Genomic DNA, 11119 nt, shown 5'->3' on the forward strand with positions numbered 1-11119 from the left:
GCGCTGCAGATTTGTCAGCTGCACATCCATGATATGAATCTCTTGTTCCACCACATCCCAAAGGTGCTCTATAAGATTGAGATCTGGAGGCCATTTGAGTACAATGAATTCATTGTCATGTTAAAGAAATCAGTTTAAGATGATTTGAGCTTTGTGACATGTTGTGGGGTTCCTCTTGAAGCAGCCATTAGAAGATGGACACGCTGTGGTCATAAAGGGATGGGCATGGTCAGCAACAATACTCAGGTAGGCTGTGGTCTTTAAAGGATGCTCAAATGGTATTAATTGCACAAAATAAGCCAAGAAACTATCCCACACACACACAATTACACCACCAGCAGCAGGCTGAAGAGTTGCTACAAGGCAGGATGGATCTGTGCTTTCATGTTATTTATGCCAAATTCTGACCCGTCCATCCAAAATTCATAGTCATTAGACCAGGCAATGTTGTTCCAATCTTCTGCTGTCTCAGTCTGATGTTCTTAGTTGACAGAACTGGCAACTGTGGTCTACTGCTGCTGTTGCCCAAGTTTTAATATGTGCATTCAGAGAAGCTCTTCTGCATACCTTAGTTGTATAGTGCTTATTTAAGTTACTGTTGGCCAGAGGTGGCAAAAAAGTACTGACATTCTATACTTAAGTAGAAGTGCAAGTACTTGTGTTAAAAAATACTTTGGTAAAAGTTGAAGTACTGGTTCAATTTCTTTACTTAAGTAAAAGTAAAAAAGTACAGGCTCTGAAATGTACTCAAAGTAAGAAAGTAAAAGTAGCTTATTGGAGGACGTTTCTACCTGCTATTTTTCTGTAAGCTAACTGAACCTCATTATATTGTATATTATTGTAATAATATAAAAGGTATTAGGTACTAAACTGCAGTATTTTCATACAATCGTTGAATAACACAAAGTCAGCATACTTGTTTTGCAGTCCTTACCGTTAAATCTAACCTCTCTTCTTCCTCTCCTGTCCTCTTTCTCCATCTCTGAGTGAACTTCTCTCTCTTTGCTCTCCCTGAAATACAGCAGCTCTTCTTTTAGCTAGCAGACACACTGTGTGACAAACTGCACACACTTTGTGTCTTTGCAGATATTTGTTGAGCATTTAGAAACGTTGCATTTACCTGCCACACGTTACTCCCTTTATGCTCGCTCCTCTTCAGTAGCGCTAGCTAAGCTGTTCATGTCCCGCGAGCGCAACTTACGGACTCGGTCTGGCCCGCTGTAACCCCTGATTATAGCGCTATAAATGAGACATTAATTAAATGGGTTTGTGTATTTAATCCCTTTGTACGTGATAAGTCCGGTGATGGAGGATACGCCAGTACGATTGTCTCTTTTATGTTATTATTCCTCCATTTAGATCGTTTGATGTTTGACGGAAATGCAGACTTTTCTCAGACGTGTTAAACCTAAAGTAACGAGTCTGTTTAAAAATGTAAGAAGTAGAAAGTACAGATACTTGTGTAAAAATGTAGGGAGTAAAAGTAAAAAGTAGTCAGAAAAATAAATACTTAAGTAAAGTACAGATACCTGAAAAATCTACTTAAGTACAGTTACGAAGTATTTGTACTTCGTTACTTCCCACCTCTGCTGTTGGCTTCCTATCAGCTCTAAGCAGATAGTCTAGCATTCTGCTCTGACCTCTGGCATGAACAAAGCATTTTCACCAGAGAACTGCCACTCACTGGATATTTTCTCTTTTTCTAACAATTCTCTGTAAACCCCAGAAATCATTGTGTGGGAAAATCCCAGGAGATCAGCAGTTTCTGAAATACACAGCCCATTTGGCACCGACCACCATGCCATGTCCAGAGTCAATTAATTCACCTTTCTTCTCCATTTAGATGCTCAGTTTGAAGTTCAGCAGGTTGTCTTGACCATGTCTACATGGCTAAATGCACTGAATTCCTGCCATATGATGATCACACATTTGCATTAAAGAGTAGCTGAACAGGCATACCTGGGTGGTGGGTGAATTTACTTAATTGACACTACTGTGCATTGACTTTCATTGCATTCACCTGGATGTACTGCAGCATTTGGAGTAAAAGACCCCATATTTATGCTATACCAAGTGATTAAAGGATAGGTTTGTAAATTTCAAGTCTGTCTTAAAACAATAGTCAGGTGTCCTTAAAACTGCTTTGATTCCTTTACTCATTCCACTTGATCATGAGAAGTTCCCAGGTAAGTGATGAGGAGACATTTGCTCTCCTCCTTTTGTACAAAACTTGGATTTAATCCTTAACACAACACAAATAAACCCCCCACTATTATGTGGGCACATCTAAAAATAGCAGTAATGAGCTATTACATTACTCAGTAAGAAGTGCACCAATGGGCTGCGGGTAGGTACAGAAAAAGTTATTTGACCATCAAACACAGGCTATATCAAAAAGACATTTACTATATGGTACAAGACCTTTCACTTAGTAACCTAGCAACCAGTGAACTCAACATGGCACCTATTGTAATTCTAAAAAGCGCCAGACATAATTATATCTCTCTTCAGCCAATCACATAAGGCCCTGAGCCATAAATAACAGACTGCTCCCCTACAGAGCACCAGTCTGTGCCGAAAAGTCAACAAACACTTTCTCCAGTAGCAGCTCTGGTGTCCTTACTGGATTCATCTCACTAAGATGAAGATAAACAGAATGGTAAAGGGAGGCAGAAGCCTAAAAGTTTTCAGAAAGAAAGAGGTAGAGAGAATGAGTAGAGAGAAAAAGAAAAACAAATGTAGCCTATGATTAGTGAGTCATAATGAAGGCTGCTAAATGGGACTGTGGCTATGAGCTATGTCATTAAAGACTGTGCCAAATGGCTGGAAAGCCTACAGGTCTCTATTTGAAACACTGGCATGCTGGAAGAGAAGGATGCGTAGCGCTGGATTTAAAAGGTCCTTTTAAATAGCTTATTCGAAGTTGCAACATTTCACACACATAATAATAAACTGAAAAGCAGAACGTCTCTGCAAGCAGTAAACACTCCACTTTCGAGCTTTGTTACCCATGTGTTTTTGCCAGACAGTTACAGCACTGCTACGTTAAACAACTTAGATTATGAAGCCTTATATTTAGCTTTTTACGACCAATATTAAATTCTGACAAGGATGATTTAAGGTGTCAGCTCGATAGGGCTGCATTTATGATCAGATCGGATCACGTCATGTCACATGGCTGCAAGAGGTCATTAGTACATTTGTTGCTTCTGGGTGATGAGCGACAGGACTGGGAATGCGCCTGCCCTCAGGACATGACTAATGTGTAATAAAGTAACAGAACACATGGGGATCTGAGAATTTATCTAACCTATCAATGTCATATCATTGTGGTAACTGTGGCGACAGCTTACAGAGGCAAAGCAGCTGCACCGACATGCAATGACCAAGCAGTTTCTGAACGATGAGTTAATACTTCATTTTTTTATTTTTTTAAACTGAGAGCACAGCCTTCTGAACCAAACCTTTAGAGGTATGTGATCTTATCAAATAAAATACTGTCCCCACACTTTGTGAGATATGTAAACATGACAGACAGAAGTATCAGAGGACTTGGCATGCATCACATAATAAAAGCAGATGCGCCCTACATTTCTCATGCCCTCCTTTATTTAGAGCCTCTTGCACAGGGAAATGACACTTAACTGTAATGTATCTTGCTAGTAATGATCCCATTAAGGCTATGCAGGTGGATATCTTGACTTGGATTCTGGTGGTAATGCCTGTTGACTGTATGCTTCAGGCAGTCATGATATCTGTTGCTATGATGGTGTTTACTCCCTGGCTACAGTATTTTTTAACTTTAAGGAAGAACATTTCTGGTGAAGGACAGGCGCTGCATACTTGTCATTTTTCAGATTTTATGCCACAAAAATAGCTAGATACAGAGCACTATAAAGACTGCATTGTTGTGTTGCAATGCTCGTGAGGATCTGATACTGTACAGATGATTTTCTGCTGTTAAACCTAGAATTAAATCATGGGTAATGTGTTCACATCTGTCCTCAGTGGTAGTCTCCCAATACCTTTAAAACAGGAATAGACATTCATTAATCTCTGCATGCATACCTGAAGGACAAATGTATTTCTTTAGAGATGTGGAAACAGTGTGTGACACTTCACGCAGAACAGCCTGACCCCCTCTCTCAGCTCCCAGGGCATTTTCTTGAAGCCTCCCTATTGGGATTCTGGTAGCCTACATTCCCTGCTTCAAGGTCGGCGGTGGTGGCAAATTAAATTACTTGTCCTGTTTTGTAGTGCTGGCGCCAGGTCAACAGCAACTTGGCTAAAATGATGAGTGCGGTATTCTGAAGGGAGCTGCATTTGTCCTGACCCTCTGGTGTCAAATTTGCAACGCAAGGAGCAGTGATGAAAGAGCTGCAATCAAAAGCAGTGTATTAAATTCTGCCTCTGTAATCACTTGTATTAAAAAAAAAAAATCAATTACCTCTGCTTTCAAATGCACAACTTTATACTGTTGACCTTTGGGCTTACCCAGAGCCCTCGAATCATAAGAGTCGCGTCATCACCATTCACTATACTGGACCTTATTTATCTATTTAGCAGCAATGGTGGATCATGGAGTCTTGACATAGCAGCACAGAAGTTTAGGTTACAATGTTTAAAAGATTAAAAAAAAAAAAAAAAAAAAAAAAAATATATATATATATATATATATATATATATATATTTTTTTTTTTTTTTTTTTTTGAATATATGTGAATATATAAAATTCACCAGTTACCCACCAATGAATTAGCAGATTTTAGACATGTTAACTGATGCCAAATTAGGGTAGCAAACACACAATATTAAACAGGAACAACAAAACTTCAAAATGTGACTTTTTTCTGTTCGACTAAATGAAATATTAGTTAAATATAACATTATGGCATGTAGCTGTCTGGTCTGTTTTAACAAATCCATCCACTGTGAGAATGAACTAGTATAATAAGATGATAACTTATCAATAATCAGACAAACAGCTTTTTTTTAAAAATATTTTTGTGATATAAAAGTCTCACAAATATTGTTTTTAGGTTCTGAGATTCTGTTGACTGTTACCCTCTGTGTTATGTTGCAGCTCAGCTGATGGTAAAATCAGACTGAAGGTGGAGAACAAAAATGAGACTGAAAATACAAGGTAATTTTAAAATATGACTCCAACGCTGAAAAATTAATCACATGAGGCTAAATGGAGAATTATACAAAATACGTCAAGTTTTCTACAACTGTATTTTGTTTGTTATCACATCAGTCCTGTATTACAGTATTAGTGTATATTGTTTATAGAAATTCATAGTAACTGATGAAGGTTGTCACTTTACTTAACACCAACAGCTAATTAATTTCCATAATTTAAATTGGGTGATAAAAACCACACCTTATCTCCTAACGCAGTTACCTGTCCAACGTGTGCCTAACGTTGTCTGTCTTTTCCTCTGAGTGTAGCATCCCAATGTATCCTTGTACGCAGTGGAGACTGTATACAAGGATAACAGTGGGTAAAGGACACACAAAAACTATGTCACATGCTATTCATCTTGCCTTGTTTATGATAGATTTACATAATGAGGTCATTGTGGTAACTAATTACATGGTAAAAGAAAAAAACATACATCAAACAAATGCGTTTATATGTGAAAAAACACATTAAACATATAAATACTCATTAAAGCCACTAAGGCGTCTTATAATGCCTGTGAAAAAAACATTAAATTCAATTCAATTCAATTTTATTTATATAGCGCCAAATCACAACAAACGGTCATCTCAAGGCGCTTTGTATTGTAGGTAAAGACCCTACAATCAACATGTGCTTGAGGAGACATGATACACAATAATGTGCACTTTAATGCAACCTGCACTGTGTACACCTGATAGTGTATTAAAGTTGAACAGCAGAGCTACATGCAAGACAGAGGATCACTGTCTGTGTGACAACGAGAAATGTCTGTCACACAGAAAGTGGAACATATATTTGCTTTGAATTGAATATTTCGTGTTTAAACTCTCAGGAGAGCAAAGTATTTCCTAAGCAAACACACGTATCCTCATCCTGAGCCATTATGCTGTCAGCTCACATCACTGACAGTCACCTGGCAGTCTCTATTCTGTCCTGAAAGTCTTAAAGTAAATTTGTCATTAAGATTACTGACACCACAATGAAGAAAACCGGCAGGAAAAAAACAAATTATTATATATAGTTAATCTGTACCACTGTTGTGGCTGCTGTTGGTTAGCATGCAATGTTAAAAACATTAATAAGACAAATTCACGTTAGCAGCATGTTGACTTTGGTGATACAAGCTTAAAATATGTCGAGAACTGATTTGATGTGACTCTTACTATTAGAGGGCTCTGGCCTTACCCTGCTGCTGCTGCTACTGACGGAGCAGGTCATGCGCTTGCACATGGAGCTTCACTGCATTAACCCCCATTTTTGTCAAACAAACATAAGAGCGCACGCCACCTGCTGGACATTTGGCAAACAACAGTAAATGTTGTTTTTATTATTTTTACTATTCTATTTCTGTGCACAAACAAGAGTTTGGCACGAACAAATAACCCATTTAAAATAACTTGACACGGATGTCTTGCCTGTCAGCTGAGTCTCCACTTACACAAACACAATGCTTTTCTGCCAGGAAGGGTGTCAGCGTGTCAGCACCACGTGGAGTTTATCTGTCAGTGGCGGAGCGGGTTGTTATCAGCACACAAACAGCTCATACACCACACCATGGAATGGGAGGAACTTAGGATGTGCAGTGTGGTGTCAAAACACACAGCTTGATATTATCATACACTCTGATGTTGTACGTGCGACGCAGAGATCTCTGTGCAGTTTAATAGTAGATAGATACACTGTTGTTTAATCTTACCTCCATGATTGCATATCACGAGGTCATTATAAAGTAACGGCCTCGTGATCTGTAATTTTCAGTTAGCTGCACAACAGCTGGTATATTGTATAACACCGTATTACAACGAAACGATCTTTTGGATTTGTCTGAGAGTTAGAGACTAAACTGTAAACCCATTACCTGCACATTTCCAAGAGCGCGGCATTCAGGTTTCAAAACATTTATAAGAAAATCTGAAGCAGCATCATTAGCTGTAGTCAGATATGCTACATACCAATTTCTACCGAAGAGGTCACTGTTATGTAGGTTATTTTGTACGCATGATGCTACTGGACCGCTGGACACTAGAGAGCAGCAAAGCAGCACAAAACACACGCTGACCCTCTCAAACTTTCTCCTGTTTATATTGTATAGTTGCTGCAGTTGTACAGTCAGTATCACATGTTAATCCTTTACACATACGCACATAAACACAAGCAAAACTAATCTGCTAATGTATTACTTCTTAAAATTTTTATTTTTATTTTACTGTTTTATGAATGCAGGCAATTTTCAGATTCCTGTGAATTCACTTACATTGTGTGCAATCCTCAGTAATTTAGTAAATATCAGTGAGGGGACAGAGCTAGCTCTTTTAATAAATTAAAATTTATGATAAGTTATCACAATCCAGTCCAAGTTCTGGGGAAGAAAAAAATGATTAAAGTTAAGATACAAAAGAAAAACAGTTCAAACAGTAGGTGTTGTCACCAATTTTGATGTGTATTATATTGTCTGATAAGGTCTAGTTGTTTATGTAGTGGTGTCACTTGGGCACCAGGGGGCACGGGCTTTATATCGGTTGTTTACCCTATTTAAGGAAGGCCTTAGGGGCACAGGTGTAGGGAATTAGAGGCAGGAGGAACCACACAGTTTTTCACCTGTGTGTGGTTCCTGGTTCTGAGGGTTAGGCCATATTTTTAATCATTTTGGTGCTTTTTTTTTTTTTTTATCTCTTAATCATTCACTCAAGTTTTTGTAGATTTTTTAAGCTTTAGATGATAAATAAAGTGTTAAAAATAGTGGACATCACAGACCTCAGTTTTTTCACCACAGTGCATTGGAAATGGCTACAGATTCTCTCAAGTGGCCTTTAGGTGGTTGGATTGCCACTACAACAAGTTTAATAATTTTTTTTTTCTTCAGTCTATATGAATTTGCACCATGTTGAGAGATAGTCTGAGTTCATGGAGAATCGGTGTATTCTGTCTTCTTGATAGACAGTTAGACCACAGGCTAGGCCTCTCCCAAGCACCAATTGTTTCTTTACATTGACAGAGTAGATGAATATTTAACAGGAGGAGGGAAAGTGGCAGGCATCAGATCACTAAGAAGAAAATAGCACTCACCCCACTTGACCCCCACCACCAACAGTCTGATAACAGACTAGATTGCTGCTACTGATTGGCTTATTGCTTTGTTGACCCAAAGGAGAGCTGTGTAATGAACCTTGAATGAAAGCATATTTGTGGGGATAGTACGTGTGTTAATAGGTAAGTTGGTTACCTTTAAGAGAGAAGCAGACGGGGTGGAAATGATTGTGGTCAGCACCATGGACAGTGAAAGGAGAATCATCCAGGTGATCAGTGCCATGCAAGCGGATATCCGAAAGCTGGAGCTGGAAAACATGGGTCTGAAGAGGAAAGCTGGAAATAATCTCAGAAAGAATGCATCAGTTCCCATCATGGCAGCAGAGTGCAGAGGTAGACTTATTAAGCCTGTGTGATATAAAGTAGTACTGAAATATAGTCATTATATATGAGACCAAGAGATTTTTTTTCATGTCTTTATTGTTCTGTAAGATTGGCTCATAGTATAATCTGATAGGCTAAGACTTAGAGTGCTGTGAAAATGAATTACCCCTCATTTTGATTTCATAGGGTTTTTTTTTTGCATATGTGACACATGTTTCAGATCAAAGATATTTTAATATTAGACAAAGAGATGCCAAATAAATACAAAATGCTGTTTTTAAATGATGATTTTATTTATTAAGCGAAAAAAGTTAACAAAAGCCTATCTGGCCATGTGTGAAAAAGTAATTGTCTCCTAAACATTGGGTTTCAGGGCACAAACTGATGGTCGGACATTCTCCTTCATGATTATTTGGTAGAGAGCAGAATTCATGGTTCCATCAGTTACAGCAAGTTGCCCAGGTCCTGACGTAGCAAAGCAACCCCAGACCATCACACTACCACCACCATGTTTAACTGTTGCTCTGATGTTCTTTTTCAAACCTTCAAAAAAAAATCAACTTTTGTCTCATCAGTCCACAAAATATTTCCCCAAAAGTCTTGGGGATCATCAATTTGGGATTTTTTGGCAAATGTGAGATGAGCCTTTGTGTTCTTTTTGGTCAGCAATGGTTTCCTCCTTGGAACTCTCCCATGAATGTTTGCCCCGTCTCTTTCTCATGGTTGAATCATGAACACTGACCTCAACTGAGGCAAGTGAAGGCTGCAGTTCTTTAGATGTTGTTCTAGGTTCTTTTGTGACCTCCTGGATGAGTTGTTCATGCGCTCTTGGAGTGATTTGGGTAGGCCGGCCACTCCTGGGAAGGTTCGCTTCTGTTCTAAGTTTTCTCTATTTCTGGATAGTGGCTCTCACTGTGGTTCACTGGAGTTAGAAATGGCTTTGTAACTCAAGCATTGATAATTAGACAGCATAGCATTAATGATTAGACACTCAAGAACAGCTGGTTTGTTTTGGTTGTTTGTTTTTTTTAGTTTTTTTCTTTAATATCAGGGCAGCATGTGTTGTTTTTTTTAGCCTGCTTCACTTTGTCAGTCAGCATCTGTTTACTTGATTCAGTAGGTCTGGGAGTAATCAGGCCTGGGTGTGGCTAGTGAAATTTAACTCAGATTTCCAAAAAGTGGTTAATCACAGTTAATTCATGACTTGACAAGGGGAGGCAATTACTTTTTCACACAGAACCAGGTAAGTCTGGAGAGTTATTTTTCCTTAATAGATGAAATCATCATTTAAAAACTCCATTTTGTATTTACTTGGATTATCTTTGTCTAATAATGTCATTTTTTTCTGAAACATTTAAGTTTTACAAATATGCACCCCCCCCCCCCCCCCCCCCCCCAAAAAAAAAAAAAACCCAAAAAACAAAAAACAAAACAAACAATCAGAAAATATACTACAAAATCAGGAAGGGAGCAAATATTTTTTCATGACACTGTATTACTGGTGAATATGTTTTTGTGGCTTGTCAATATGCATTTTGGCAAATTTCAGTCTCGCTTTTTTCTGATTTGCTTTCAACAGTAGTGTCCTCCTCGGTTGTGTTCCACTTTGGCTTGAAAAGTGACAGATGGTGCAATCTGGCACTGATGTAGCTTGACCTTGGAGTTCACCTCTAATCTCTTTGGAAGTTGTTCTGGGCTCTTTGGTTACCATTTGTATTATCCGTCTCTTCAATTTGTCATCAGCTTTCTTCTTGCAGCCACGTCCAGGGAGTATGGCTACAGTCACGTGGACCTTAAACTCCTGAGTAATATGTGCAGCTGTAGTTACAGCAACATCAAGCTGCTTGGAGATGGTCTTATATTCGTTATCTTGAACATGCTTGTCAGTAATTGTCTTTCTCATCTGACTCTCCCCAGCTCTTTCCTTAGTTTTCTGTGGTTCACGTTCAGTGTGGTACACACCATGATACCAAACAGCACAGTGACTACTTTTCACCCTTAAATAGGCGTGATTGACACACCTTAGTTTAACATGACCGTGTGGTCAGTTTATTTTCAATCGTTTCTAGGGGTACCATCATTTTTGTCCAGACCAGTAACAATAATTCAAAAGCAATGCCTGATTTTTAGTAGTTATTTTTCAGTAATTTTTAATTTAATATTGCTTTTGTAAATTTCAATTTATTTCAATGCGTTCAGTCAGTTATTTCACTGTGGGCTTTTCTTTCTTTAACAAAAGGGTACCAAAAATTTTGTCCAGATCTTTATACTCCACAGGCGTTCAAACAGTGCTCTCATGGCTGTGTTGTTGAATTTTATTCTCTCTTTCAGAGAGCGTCGTCATGACAGTCAGAAGATACTCAGTCTTTCAGCTCTGGGTCAACCATCGGTATTTGCCCATGGACATTTCAAAGAGTGAGGCGTGGACTGGAAAAAAGCAACGCTGATGTTTGGCATGGTCAAATTATAATATAGCTCGCAAACTAGTGGACCTGTGTCCTCTCTTACAAATGGCAGTGGGGC

At 38.6% G+C, this 11119-nt stretch overlaps 1 protein-coding gene across 1 annotated transcript in view; it reads right to left on the bottom strand.

Moving 5' to 3' along the window:
• The window catches only part of mbnl1 (muscleblind-like splicing regulator 1), a 53118-nt gene extending 46439 nt beyond the window's left edge, over positions 1–6679 (bottom strand). The window contains exon 1 of the mRNA XM_030752689.1: positions 6624–6679. The gene's annotated coding sequence lies outside the window, so the exon portion shown is untranslated. The remainder of the gene's footprint in view (positions 1–6623) is intronic.
• Positions 6680–11119: the final 4440 nt, after the last annotated feature.

The sequence above is a fragment of the Archocentrus centrarchus genome, chromosome 17 (assembly GCF_007364275.1).
Source record: "Archocentrus centrarchus isolate MPI-CPG fArcCen1 chromosome 17, fArcCen1, whole genome shotgun sequence".
NCBI lineage: Eukaryota > Metazoa > Chordata > Actinopteri > Cichliformes > Cichlidae > Archocentrus > Archocentrus centrarchus.